This window comes from Stigmatopora nigra, chromosome 7, assembly GCF_051989575.1.
Source record: "Stigmatopora nigra isolate UIUO_SnigA chromosome 7, RoL_Snig_1.1, whole genome shotgun sequence".
In the NCBI taxonomy this organism is placed as follows: Eukaryota; Metazoa; Chordata; class Actinopteri; order Syngnathiformes; family Syngnathidae; genus Stigmatopora; species Stigmatopora nigra.
In genome coordinates, this window is record NC_135514.1 from 14,859,861 (window position 1) to 14,875,521 (window position 15,661).

General features: G+C 37.2%; 1 long non-coding RNA gene across 1 annotated transcript in view; it reads right to left on the reverse strand.

Moving 5' to 3' along the window:
• Nucleotides 1–15,661, reverse strand: part of LOC144199234 (uncharacterized) — a 66,975-nt gene that overhangs the window by 50,358 nt on the left and 956 nt on the right. The window lies entirely within an intron of this gene.

Consider the following 15,661-nt stretch of genomic DNA (forward strand, 5'->3'; position numbering starts at 1 on the left):
TCAGCACAAGATAGGATACAAATAAAAAAGTGCATCTGTTAACAGTACATAGGAATCATAAATAGAAATAAAGGACAAAAGTATTAAGATAATCATCATTGATCATTAAAGTCAAAAGTATAAAGTACAAAGTCAAGTAAGTAAAGGAATGTATTAAGAAATACTAAAATATCATTTAAAAAAATATAGAGGGGCTGTAAAACACCAAAAAAAACAAATAAGACCGGACACAGCTATTACCACTACCTTCTGCGTAACGGCGCCATTTTGAGGGGAAAAAAACAATTTGGACAACATCGGCGGGCCGGATTAAAAAGCCTAACGGTCCGTATGTGGCCCGCGGGCCGTAGTTTGCCCATGTTTGCCATAGACCTTGATGAATTTTATTTTTTATCTATTTTTTGCAAAAAGGCTTTGACAAATTCAAAGTGATTCAAAGTGTCCATCAAGCAAGCAATGATCTGCGAAAATAAGAAATTCCCTGCAAATGATTTGAACTCTCCGGTTGGAGGCTGGCGATGACCTTTGACCTTTAAAACATCCTTTCTGCTGCCATCGGCTGCACGTGGGCAAAATTGCGTGGGCGCCGTGCGTGCGTGCGTGCGCGGGAGGCGAAACTTTGCCGTGCATGGAAGCGGTCGATAGGTTAGGAACCCTTCCGAGACCCAATTAACAAAGGAGCTTTTACCACGGTGTGTCTGTCATTGGCCCACAGCCCGCCCGACACGCTACCGAGGCCTTCCACCTTCAGTCAATATACCGCTTTTTTTGCCTTCTGGATTATCAACAGGCGTTCTGGGGTCCGGAAACTATGGCTCGGGAGCCGTATGTGGCAATTTTGATGGGTACACATGGGTCTAAGTTAACCTGTTAGCTAAAATGTGGAAATTGCTAGTGAGAGAGTGGAGTAAAAATAAGAGCCTTGCATTGGCCAATGGCTGTTAGTGATACTAGTTCTTGTGCCGCTACATCGACCAATGGGAGCCTTGTGTTGGTTGGTATGTTTGCAACAGTAATAAAAATTGTTATTGATAGAATTTACCATATACTTTTCATATTTTACGAGCATGTTGCGGTGCAAAAAGTCACAAAATTTCTCTCTCCCCTCCGCAAATCCATCTAATTTTAGTACTACTAAACACATTTTTGTACTGCTAAAACCATTTTTGTACTGCTAAAACCATTTTTGTACTGCTAAAACCATTTTTGTACTGCTAAAACCATTTTTGTACTGCTAAAACCATTTTTGTACTGCTTAAACCATTTTTGTACTGCTAAAACCATTTTTGTACTGCTAAAACCATTTTTGTACTACGAAACCCATTTTTGTACTGCTAAAACCATTTTTGTACTACTAAAACCATTTTTGTACTACTAAAACCATTTTTGTACTACTAAAACCATTTTTGTACGACTAAAACCATTTTTGTACGACTAAAACCATTTTTGTACGACTAAAACCATTTTTGTACTACTAAAACCATTTTTGTACTACTAAAACCATTTTTGTACTACTAAAACCATTTTTGTACTACTAAAACCATTTTTGTACTACTAAAACCATTTTTGTACTACTAAAAACATTTTTGTACTACTAAAACCATTACTGAACACATTTTTTAGTACTACTAAACACATTTTTTAGTACTACTAAACACATTTTTGTACTACTAAACTATTTCTTTATTATCATCATGTCAAAATACTTTAAGCATGTGTTTCAGGTGCAGTTCATTTTTACATTTTTTAAGTGTTGTATGTCCCTTTAAATTAATGCAAAACGTTGTTGCTAGATAAAACTTTACAACACTACTCTCAAGTCCATTTTGCGAACTACTTGTCAAGTAATCGATGGTAAAAACTGCAAAGAGGAAGCTATCAAATACTGAAGGCGCAAGGGTCACATTTAACCCAAGGCTAACCTGAAATGAAGATTGTTTTTGCCAAAAACTACACCTCCTTTTTACCCTCTTATTGAGCGTCTGCTGATTTTGTAGCAAAAGCGCAACGTTGACTTGCTTTAAGGTATAAAAATCGTACAATTCAAGGCTTTTAGGACGAAATAGTTCTTGTGTGTCCTTGAAAAATCATCATATGGCAGTTTTTCTTGTTATTTTTGAAGTACATTTCTCCTTCTGCACCGTTTAAGAGGCGTCTAATTAAATAGTCGATCCCTCTCGCCATTGCTGGAAATTTACTTATTATCGATCCTGACTGGTCCTCCACCCCCCCCCCTCCCTTACTGAGAACCAGATCCATTTTTGCATCGACCCCACGTCACAGTGTGTAGCGTAGCGGCACCGAAATTTCAAATCTTGGGCCTATTATGTATCGATCGGGAAAAGTTTTCATTTTTGTTACAAAATACATAAGATTTTTTTTTAATGGAATTATGATCTTGGAGTGGGAAGCTGTGTTAATTGCTCACATTTAAAGAAACGACTGTATTTTCTCGCATATAAGCCGTACACTTAAAATTGCCTTAAAATTGTTGAATTTTACAATTTCCCTCGTATAAGCCGTATCCTTAAAACTGTCTAATAATCGTTGAATTTTAAAATTTCCCTCGTATAAGCCGTACCCTTAAAATTGCTTTAAGATCGTTGAATTTTACAGTTTCCCTCGTATATGCTGCACCCTTAAAATAGTCTGAAAATCGAGTTTTTTCACATTTTATGCAAGATAGGGTTTATTTTTGTTCTTGAATTTCATTCATAGACATCAAAATTACTTTTTTAAAGCATTTTATCTGTTTACCTTTTCTCTATTTTGAAATAAATGACCATATCGCCCGCATTGTCTTGCGTCATGACGTTTTCTGCATGTCAAGTCTAATTAGTGCGCATATAAGCCGTGCCCTCAATTCAGTCATTTTTTTGTGCAACAAATAGGGCTTATATGCGAGAAAATATGGGAAATATGATCAATGCAGTCCGCATTTGGGTCTACATTTTTCCCCAAATATATATTTGAAATGTTCAACATCTTTGTTTTAATTCCAGGCTGATTTACAGGATGTCTATATATGGCTCCGACCGACTTCAAGGTGACACTTTGCAGCTTTGTTGTTCGGAAGAACAGAAGCAGGGATGGGGGAGGCGGGGCAAAATGAAGGGCATAAAAAAACTAAAAAAACAAGCATCTATTTCTGTCACCCGACAACCCTCACCGCATGTCAGAAGTTGCGATTCTTCTTCTACGAGAGCCTTCAAACAGGCCCTTCACAAAGAAATGTTACAATCTAATCAGCGGCCTATCATGTCATCAGAGTCCTGTTAATGTTCGTATTGTGTAGTTTAACCTACAACTGTTGAAGTTAACTTAATTCCTTAAAAAGTACTCAAATACTTGCAACCCCAGATTTAGTTTTAGGAATTGAATTTATTCCCAATATTATAAAAAATGACTGAATCGAGGGTAGTTTGAAGTTACTCCAGTTCTACTCCAATCCTTTAGGGGGCAGCGCAACCAGTTTTTTGCTGTTAAATAACAGCACCCATGTGTAGTTTGGTAGTTGGTTTAAAAATACGATTATGAAGCGAACAGATAAGTTGTCTACAAGTTTGAAGTTACTCCAGTTCTACTCCAATCCTTAAGGTGGCAGCACAACACATGATAACCTGTTTTTTGCTGTTATTTAAAAGCAAAAATGTGTAGATTGGTAGTTGGTTTAAAAACATGCTTGAGTTTTTTAAGTGACAAGGAGAATTTTTTTTCCAAAGCATAATCTACAAAAATATAAAATCTAGTCGGAGTCCCGTTAATATTCGTACTGTGTAGTTTAACCTACAACTGTTGACGTTTACTTCCTTCCCTGAAAAAAACTACTCAAATACTTGCAACCCCGGATTTAGTTTTAGCATTTGAATTTATTCCTAAAATGGTTGTTAATGCTTAACTTGTCGATATAAGAGAAATTCTAGTGTATGCATTTGAAATCCCATTTGCACAGAGTCTTGCTCATGAATATGCACGAGCTAGCGCTTTGAAATCAGTAAGTTGTGCGCTAATGGGACTTTTCTTGCACAGAAACAACAGAGGGATGGCGGCTAGGAATTTGTGATGCAATAGCTAAAGTCTTAACAACGTTCGTCTTTCGCCCACAACTGAACTTCAAAGTATGCATAGAGAAGTCAAATTTTGAAAAATGGATCATGTCTTTTGTTAGTTTTCATGTGCTAAATTGAAATTTCATTTTGTTTTCATTTTCTGAACCGCTTTCATCCGGAAGTGGATGGGTTGCCAGATCAGTATGCTTTAAATTCAAGATTCTGGGTACATTGCTTGCTGACATGCTATATTTAAGTAATGAATAGGGCAGTTTTACAAAAAAAGTACTTTAAAAAATACATACATAATTTGATATGATCAAAAAAAGTAAATTGTATTTACTCGCATATAAGCCACCCCTGTGTATAAGCCGCACCCTTAATATTGCCTTAAAAATCATTGAATTTTACAATTTCTCAAGTATAATTTGCCGACTAATTCACATTTTTTTCATTTTCTGAACCACTTTATCCTCACCCGGGTCGTGGGGGTGCTAACATCAGGCTAGAGGCATATACGCCACACCTGCATATAAGCCACACCCTTAATATTGCCTTAAAATCATTAAATTTTACAATTTCTCAAGTATAAGCCCCCCTAATTCACTATTTTTTATATTTTCTGAACCACTTTATCCTCACTAGAGTCGTGGGGGGTGCTGGAGCCTATCCTAGATTTTTTCAGTCCAGAGTTGGGGGACACCCTGAATTGTTGGCCAACCAATCGCAAGGTACTAGGAGATAAACGACCATTCATACTCATACTCATACCTAGGCTCAATTTAGGGTGTCCAATCAGCCTACCATGCATGTTTTTGGAATGTGGGAGGAAACCAGAGTACCCAGAGAAAACCCACATGAACATGTCAACACCACACAGGTGTACAAACCTGGATTTGAAATACAATATCATAAGGACGTTAGTAATTCATCCAGTAATGGTTGTTTTCTTAGTGCAAAACTGAAAATAACCAACAAATATCAAATGTTTATTTGCCGACATCTACTGGTGAAAATTAGTATAGCAAAACTGTAAGTCCCCCACTGTAAGGCCGTTGCGCTACATAAAAATAAGCTTTTCCAGCAGCAGGTCGCCGATTGGCCGACTTTTGTGTCTTAGTCTCAACAGGTGAGCGGAGGCTTATATCGTTGTACTCGGGTGATGAATGACCGAATAAAGTACACATCAATAACCTCGAGCGGCAATCCGCGGCGTACTCGGGGGTGAATTCATCATTGAATCGGCCGGCAGAGGATTTAATCAAATGTGTTTTTCCGCGCTCCCGCGTTTGGATTTATTCCACCGTTCATAAAAGTCACTTTGAGTCAGCATTTGGCGAGTGTCGGAAAATCGCAATGGCGACGAGCGAGGGGATTTCTCGGCGCTCTCCTCTCGGATTACTCGTGTTTAAATATGGGATGGCGCCCGGGTGCGAAGCGGGGAAGTCCGTTCACTGCCACGCACCTGAGAAAATACTTAACTTGATGATCAATTACCATATTTTCTCACATATAAGCCCTATTTGTTGGACCAAAAAATGACTGAATCGAGGGTACGGCTTATATGCGCATAAATTAGACTTGACATGCACGAAACTGACAAGAAGAAATGCCGTAACAAAAGACAATATGGCCGATACGGTCATTTATTTCAAAGGAGAAAAAATGCCAGATAAAACGCTTTACAAGATAAATTTTGGTCGTATATGAATGAAATTAAAAAAAATTAATAAGCCATATCGTGCATAAAAAATGTAAAATCTCGAACCTAAACTTGGACCTACTATTGGTCGCCCAGGGCGCCGCCATCTTACCCAGGAATGACAAACTAGACCACTACGGACACATTTCCTGGTTAAGATCCTTGTCTACAAGTCCAGTTCTACTCCAATCCTTCAGGGGGCACCGTAATACATGATAACCTGTTTTTTGCTGTCTATTAAAAGCAAAACTTTGTAGTTTGGTAGTTGGTTTAAAAAGACGATTATGAAGCGAACAGATGAGTTGTCTACAAGTTTGAAGTTACTCCAGTTCTACTGCAATCCATTAGGGGGCAGCGTAATACATAACCTGTTTTTGCTGTTTATTAAAAGCAAAAAGTAGTTTGGTAGTTGCTTTAAAAAACACGCTTATGAAGCAAATAGATGTTTGTTTTTTTTGTTTTTTTTATGTGACATGCTGATTTTTTTTCCAAAACATAATCTACAAAAAAAATAGAAATAGCAAAAAATAGGGAATAGCAATAAAGTAATCCCTCAAAAATTGCTGTTAATGTACACCAGACATGTCCGCCATAGTCAAAAATTTCCGACTAGCAAAAGTGGCTTCTGCTTACGAGTTTCAACATATTTTCATATTTCTAATAATTAATCGCAGAAAAAAATTGCTAGGAATTTAATTCGCGATAACCGAGGAAAGACTGTTAAAAATGTATTGTCACATTATTGGTTTTGCAGACTGACATTTTCCAATACGATAGTAAATTCCCTAAAAAAAATCCCCAAATTATTATCACCGTTAATACAAGGCGACGCTAAAAAAAAACGAGTTTCCTTATTTGAAGAAACGAAGTCATTTGTCGCTCTGCTGGAGTGGGAGGAAATTCCCTTTAATTGGATCTTGATGTTCCTTGTTGTCATGGCACCCAGATACTATTATTTTACCCGTAAATGCGTAAAAAAGAGGGATTGTCAGGGTGGATTACTGTGCAAATACGTAGTCAAACATGTCCAAGTGTTAGCGAATCCAGCTGGTAGAGTGGATCTCTTAACTCGGGGCGAGCCGAGAGGTTTTGTGCATGTTTAATGAGGGCGACGCGACGCCCGTCTGCATCTGACTATTGAATCATCTCCAAAGATGACTCTATAAAAGCCTGCGGGGGAGCAACAGCATCGAAGTGAGCTTTACTTAAACTACGGACCAAGTACTGCAAAAACAAGAAGTTTGGAGTGTTCAAGGACTGAGAAAAATCCAAGGGGAAAATAGCTAGTGGATGTTAAATTAGCTTCGTTGGTTAATTGACGATAATACTGTATTTTTAGGTGTATTTTTAAGTCGTACTAGTTAAAGAAGACGGTAAAAAAAGTAAGTTGTGTTTTTGGGAGGGGTGTTTTGTTATTTGACCAGAAAACAAGAACAAATATATGATTAAGTAATGATAGTAAAATGAAGGACAATAGGCGAAATAGCTTTTGGCTAACAGGTAACTGTTTTTGAGATAGGTAAAGGATAAAAAAAACAACATAACATAGTGTTAGTAGTAAGAGAGGAAAAGAAAAATATGGTTGAGTATTAATTGGAGAGTCAGGCAAAGATATTTATAACCCAGAAAATGTGGGATTGTATTTGACGGATTTTTCCTGAGTAATACTCACGTACAATTTTTTTTGAAAGTTTTTTTTTCTGAATAACTGTTATGTTAATGTAAGCCTGTTTAGCCTGTTGTTTCACATACGTTTGTTCTTGGTTTCTGTTGAAATAAAAATTGTTCTCCGAAAAATGCGACTTATAAATATATTTTTCATGGTGTATACTATTCTGACAGCACTGAAATCGAATCAAAAGCCTTTATTGTCATTATACAACTACTGAAAATAACGAAATTAGTTTATTTTATTATACATCTATATATTTTTTATTTTTTTTATTCATTATTTTATTATATATATATATATTATTAATTATTTTATTGTACATGTATATTTGTATTTTATTATAAATATTTGTAATTATTTTATTACACATATTTTTAATTATTTTATTACACATCATAAATTATTTTATTATACATTTTGTATTATTTTATTACACTTAATTGTTTTATTACACATTTTTTATTATTTTATTATACATATATTTTTATTTTATTATACATATATTTTTATTTTATTATACATATATTTTTTTATTATTATTTTATTTTATTATATATATATATTTTTTTATCATATAGATATGATGATACATTAAAACAAGCCTCAAGTCGCAAAATACTCAATTTTCTGCCCCTTCTCACTCATTAACGGCATACATTTTCCGACTATTAGCCAGAACGCAGTTCTTTTTGAGATTCATTTTTTGTAATCATTCGATTATATAAAGACATATTTTCCAAGTTGATAGCAAGCTGCAGCGGAAATGCCGTCTGAATACTCAGTACGTTCCTCCTCATATTGTATTCATATCACCAATATGTGTGCTCGCTATGAAATATAGATAGGGAACACCTCTGCGTCAGCATATGTGTAGAAGAAGAAGAAGAAAAAATGCTCTCTGATCCCTCGACAGTCTCAACTCGATATGTGGAGCATCCAAATTTAGCAGAAAAAAATCAAACCAAAATAAAATCCTGGGATAATCAGCCACCGACAGACATGGCAACATCTGTCGGTAAAGAAAACGAGCAAAAACTAGCACATTAAAAGTTTTCACTAAAAAAACCTAAAAAGGGCCAAAAACTGAAAAGTCAGTTCTTCCAACTTCGTCAACCAAAAAAGACGACCAATCTTTTTTAGCAAGATTATTCGCACCACAAAATGTTTTCATCGAACCAGATGTCGACTTTCTTGATGACTGAATATTAGTAAAAAAAATTAAAGATGATTTTAACAAAACAAGACTGGGACAGTTACGTTTCAACGTCTATCCATCTGTTTTTTGTTTGGCTAATTTGCTCAAATCAATCTGCACTGCCCCCCAAAAAAATCCTCCGCCAGATTTCCCGGGGTGTCGGCTTTTCCTGATGACATAGCGACCCCAGCTGGTGAGGGTTAGTATTGCACATAAGGGATGCTTCAGTCTTTTTGTGGAGTTTTTCAAGCGTGAAATCAGCCTGGCATTTGGCGACATACTTGTCTGGGGGCCACGTTTGGCCCCGGCCGGCTCCTCCTTTCTGAGTAATCTATTTCTATCTATTCTGACGATATACTTTATGCAATGGTTATTAGGACTGGTCTCCAATCGAGGCGTGGAAAGTCTGATCCATTTTGATTGGTGGGACTGATAAAACAATCAAAACTAGGCAGATTTATTGTTTTTTGGTCTTTGAAACCATCAATTGGGGAAATTAACAACCAGAACGGTACATTTTCGCATATATACATAGTCACTTTTGCGTATATGCCGTACCCTTGAAATTGCCTTAAAAATCAATAACTTTTACAATTTCCCTCATTTAAGCCGTACCCTTAAAATGGCCTTAAAATCATTGAATTTTACAATTTCCCTCGTATAGGCCCGTACCCGTAAAATTGCCTTAAAATCGTTGAAGTTGACAATTTCCCTTGTATAAGCCGTACCCTTAAAATGGCCTTAAAATGGTTGAATTTTACAATTTCCCCCGTATAAGCCGCACCTTTAAAATTGCCTTAAAATCATTAAATTTGACAATTTCCCTCGTATAAGCCGCCCCGATTCCCAATTTTCACCTCCATATTCATAGTTTTAATAGGGAGTACAAATGTCTTACTTTGAAGGGAAAATCTTAAGATAAATTATCGTACATGGTATTTCTGAGATACTTTTTGAATCCAAAAAGTGTTGCCTTCAAGTGTACCAACTCAAAAAGGAAGTCAGGTGACCAGTACAACCAGGAATTGTGTCCGTAGCGGTCTAGTTTTAACATCTACAGTAAACTACAGTAAGAAGGCAGCACCCTAAATGAGAAATGACTGGTACAATAAGTTAGAATTTCCACATTTTATGCAAAATACAGTTGATTTTTTTCCTTAAATTTCATTCATTGACAAAAGAATTTTTGAAACCATTTTTTATTACCATGTTTTCTCTATTTTGAAATAAATGACCTTATGGACCGCATTTTGTCTTTATTACCTTATACTTTCATTCACGTCAAGTCTAAATTATGCACATATAAGCCTTACCCTCGATTCAGTCATCATTTTTTGGACAAATACCATGTATATGCTCGCAAATACCGCCAAGGACATTGAAAATAAATGCGCACAATGAAGGTAAACTGATCTTGAAGAACTCCAACTGGTTGTTAGCCGCTTAAAAACTGCAAGAAATATGACACGCGTTTGTCGTCTATTCAAATGCGGCTGGTCCCCGGGTACCCGTTTATATGAGATAATGAGGTCCAACGTGATAGCTGGAGGAGGCGGCTGCTGATGGAGTGGGAGTGCTCACATTCAATCTCAACACATTTTTTTTCTCTCTTCTTCTTCTTCTTTGGCGTAGCCAAGTACTCGAGTCGTCCGTAATTCCCCAACGTGTTTCGCCGGGGAACTAAAAGAACGCCGCATTTATCGAACGGATGTTCATTTTCGTCCATTGATGTGTCGGGTCGTAAACTTCCACCGGCATTTATTTATGCATTCCGATGATGCGTTGGAGAAGGCAAGAGTTTTTGGGGGCGGGGTCAAGGCGTTGGAGAGAGAGAGAGAAGGAGACCCCGTGGGTTGGATTTGTTTTTTGTCTGAAGTGGTGCCGAAGAAAAAAATTAACAATTTCTTGTTTTCGCTTCGTGATGAGTTTACGTGCTGTTGTTGTTTTTCTTTACTTAAGTTGTGAACATTGGCATCTGGTCCTAACAAAGTAAAAACCACTAAAATCATTGACAGATATGGGCACTGTGTCCACTCTTATTTGTTTTTGGTGTTTTACAGACCCTCAATCTTTTTTTAAATGACATTTTAATATTTCTTAATACATTCCTTTTGACTTGACTTTGTACTTTATACTTTTGACTTGAATGATGAGTGATGAGTATGTTAATACTCCAGTCCTTGTTTTTCGGTTTATGTTTGATATGTACTGTTAACGGATGCACTTTTTTATATGTATCCTATCTTGTGCTAACCCGGCCCATCTGTCACATTTTTAAAGTCAATATGGCCTCTGGGCCCAAAAGTTTGCCCACCCCTGTACTATACTCTAAAAAGACTACAATATCTTGAATATAATTTGTCTCAAAAATGCAACCGTTTTATGAATGACAGGGAAAATTGCAAATCGCTTCAAATTTATTCATTTTCTGAACCAATTCTACTAGGGGTGCTGGAGCCTATACCATCTGACTTTCCCTTAACCAGGCGGGGCCAATCACATGACAAAAGGAGACAAAAGCCAGCTAGCTGTTTTGCGGATGCAAGAGAAAACCGGAGTACCCAAAAAAACCCACACAAGCCCGAGGAAGAACATGCAAACTCCACCTGGGAATCAAACCCGCGACCTCAGAACTGTGAACCCAAGGCCCTAACCATGGTTCATCTATCCAAAATTAGATATTTAGTCAAATTAGCTTTAAATGTAACGAATACTCAACTATCCTGATCAACTCATTTATTTTACCAAATCCAAACTTACTCCAACAATGTACTTCTCACATGGAAAAAACAAAAACAAAATATGTCCCGGGGATATTTATCCCTTTGTTATTTTCTGTTAAACAAGCTGTGCAAGTCCAAAAACATAGCTAAAAAAATATATTTTTTATTTTCCATGGCAGAAATCCAAAAATCCTTCAAGCAAGCCCTAAAAACGTCCTAAAAGTCACTCAACAGCTGCAGCCAATAAGATTGAGCTCCATCCCTATCATTCAAAGCCAATAAGATGAATGAAGTTTTCCTTATCTGCCGATACACTAACTAGCAACAAAGCAAGCCAGTTGGCAAATTGCACCAAAAAAACAACCCTGAGGCGACGTAATCGAACTCCCCATCAAATGAAAATATGAGCTTTGATTGACAGAGTACTTTTAACTTCCCTTCAAACAACCATAAACAACAATAATCCGATTCAAGTGGAATTCTCTGCTTGGTAACCAATTGACGGATTGTAAACATGGCCGCATTTTTTCCGAAAAGACTTAAAATCAGGAGAGTCCAGTAGTTTTTCTTTCCGTGCAAACCCGCGTTTGTTGATGCGCTAGCAATGGCTAGCGGGTAAAAGCTTGCGCAATGTACCAGGTTCCATGACTATAAAGTTTTTGGTTTATTAAACAGTACAGACTGCAATAGAATCGGCCATGTTGCACATTTGGCTATCAATAGTAATGAATACCTTGGAGCTATGGGATGAAAAAATATGGCTTGAGAGCTATATGTGGTTCTTTACATGGGTGGATATGGCTTAGGAGCTACATGTGGCTCTTAAACATGGGTGGGTATGGCTTGGGAGCTACATGTGGCTCTTAAACATGGGTGGGTATGGCTTGGGAGCTAAATGTGGCTATTTATGTGTGGATATGGCTTGGGAGCTACATGTGGCTCTTAAACATGGGTGGGTATGGCTTGGGAGCTACATGTGGCTCTTAAACATGGGTGGGTATGGCTTGGGAGCTAAATGTGGCTATTTATGTGTGGATATGGCTTGGGAGCTACATGTGGCTCTTAAACATGGGTGGATATGGCTTAGGAGCTACATGTGGCTCTTTTGATGGGTGCATATGGCTCTCGAATAATCTAAAATGTGGAAAAACGCTCACTAGAGAGCTTCTGTGCAATATTTTAGATTTTACCTTGCCAGGACTTTTTATATTTTTATATTACTTATTTTTTTTTTTTACTTGGAAAACGCACCTTGTGAAGTACTTCCACCCATTCTGATAAACGCAGCTGTATATGATGACAATAAAGCCTTGATTTTGATTGATTTGAATCTCAAACGCACCAATAGGAGCCTCAACTAAGCACTATTGCATCAACACTACCTTTAGTGTAACTTTACTCATATTTTTTAAATTATATCTTTCTGCATACATTCTCATTGATACTTTCATTGATTAACAACAGTCAAACAGTGTGGTCGAAAGAATTCTGAGACTCTGTGTACTTTAAAAGTGGCAAAATGACAAAAAAATGGGACACATTTTCATGTATTTTGACTTTAAAATTCAAATATGGCTCTCGGGAAATAACAGTTGAAAATAGGAATCGGTTATACTTCTTTCTCTGTCAAAAACCACCATCGAGGTTGACTTTTGTTTTGTGTATGAGGATGTGTACTGTACACACCACTGTGTATTTATTCCTGTTGGAGAGCAGCTGGCGGAGTGGGGGGCTTTGTTAGGCATGAGTAATATGCAGAGAACCAGGTAGCACCAAATGACCTACGCTGACGGGAGCAATTAATCACCAGGTGGTTTGAGAATTGCAAATCTGTGGATCCATATGGAAGGTTACACACCAACCAGGTCTTTAAAGTACTACTATCAATAGTTTTTCAAGGCGAAATGATAGAATTGTGTCAAAGAGTATTCAAAGAGAAATGGTCAAGGTTCGTACAGATCCAAAACTTGAAGTTGTGTATTAAAAATGTTTTTTGGAAGTGGTTTGCCTCTGCATAGTTGAAACTGATGAAGCATTCTCAGGAAAAGGAAAATGGCTGTCGAGACACCATAACAAGGCCTGAAAGGGGAACTTCTTAGGCTCCATTTTGAAATGTGGGAGGAAATTGGAGTATCTGGAAAAAAACTGCTCCGAGTCTTGAGTTGGACTTGATGTCAGTGATTTTTCGTTTCAATCAGCTTTTGTTCTTGGTCTTGGTTTTGAATCCCTAAATGTTGAAGTTGACTTAGTCTTGGTTATTTCTGCTTTGGTGGAATATTGTTCAGGTCTTGGATGTAGTCTTGAGAACGCTAGTTTGGTAGCAAAAATGCTTGAACCAAGTAAACTATCAAACCAACCACCCAATTATAAAGAATAAGCACAAAGTACCTTATTTTCTTGCATATATGTTACTAAAAAAATGAATGATTTAAGGGTACGGCTTATATGCGCATAAATTAGACATGACATGCTTGAAACTACAAGGTGACAAAGACAAAACGCCATAACTAAAGTCAATGCGGCAATGACGGCCGATACAGTCATTTATTTCAAAATAGAGAAAAGATAGTCAAATAAAACGGTGAAAAAATATATTTTGACATCTCTGAATGAAATTCAAGAAAAACAAGAAACCGTATCTTGCATAAAACATTAAAAATCTCACTCTGGGCGCCAGTATCTTACCGTAGTTTACCGTAGACTTGGTGAAAACTAAACCACTACGGACACACTTCCTGGTTCCTAGTTGTACTGCTCACATGACATCCTTTTTAAATTTATCTACGTACAGGCAACACCCTTTGGATTCGTACCATATCTCAGAAATACTGTGATTTTTCTTGACGTTTTCCCTTCAAAGTAATACATTTGTACTCCCTATTAAAACCATGAATATGAAGGTGAAAAATGATGAATCAGGGGGGCGGCTTATACGAGAGAAATCATAAAAAATCCAACGATTTTACGGCAATTTCAAGGGTGGAGTAGGTCGATATACCAGAAAATTCGGTAGTTAGATCCTCAAGGACAAACGGGCGATCAGAAAGAGGAAAAACAAAGGCACTTGGGGAAGAAATCCACGGCTAACGCTAATTACCAAGCCGTCATTCGTCGGGTGGTCCAGGAAAACGGAGACAGAAACCCAGTAGGTAAGCTCCATTTCTCGGCTAATCAAAGCGAATGTAAATAAACCCTTTGGACTGGAACCTTCCATCAACTCTAGCCGCCTGGATTCTTTTAATCTTTTCTGTCCTCTGAGCTCGCCGGGCGAGCTGTCGGGCCTTTGCTTGCTGGTCTGTGTAGGACAAGTGGCGTGATGTCTGAAGCAATAAGAGAGCAAGATGAATGCGGGTGATATACGCCAGCGTGCGAAAGTACTTGTCTCCGACAGTTTGCGGTGGCGGCGGCGGCGGTGATACAAAGGCTGGACCCCGCGCCGCTTGATTTCCTTTTTGGATCCAAAAGCGTGGCTAAATTGGAATCATTCTGACACCGCCGGCGTTAAGATGGATGGCTTGGCTTTAAAAAGGACGCCAACTCTTTGCTTTGTGGAATCATAGGCGAATTAATATTTGTGACAGACAGATGACCCGGGTAGTCCATGAAAGGAGAATAAGGGAAATGGTGAAGATGGGGGGGATGGAGCACATCTGAAAACTTGTAGATGAATGTTTGGTCAAGTTTAACTAGCCTTGCCTGAAGGACAAAATGTCGCCTGTGAGGAAAAGTTCACGATTGGCTAAGTTCTCGTCCATGTTTGAATTCCAGGGCGGTGTGTTTTTTGGTGTTCAGTTTGGCTATAAATTACTAAAGGATAATCCTACCGTTTTTGGAGTCTGATACATTAGTCACTTACCGTCATGCTTTTTTCGGTGGCTGTAAAAGACTGGATCAGTAATGGGGAAAAAAAAACATTGGAACATTCATAGAAAAACATGTTTTTCCCTTCTTCAAACTTGTTTGTTATGTTGGACTTACCTGTTTGTTTGTTTTTGTTTGTGTATTTGTTTGTGTGTGTTTTTGTGTGTATATGTTTTTGATAGTTTATTTGTATTTGTTTATAAGTTATGTATTTCTTTATATTTGTTTTGTGTATTCATTTTTTGATTTGTTCTTATCTGTTTGATTTGGTTTATTTGTTTTGTGTTTGTTTTTGTGTATTTGTTATTGTTTGTATTTGTGTTTGTATATTTGTGTTTGTATATTTGTGTTTGTATATTTGTGTTTGTATATTTGTGTTTGTATATTTGTGTTTGTTTATTTGTGTTTGTTTATTTGTGTTTGTTTATTTGTGTTTGTTTATTTGTGTTTGTTTATTTG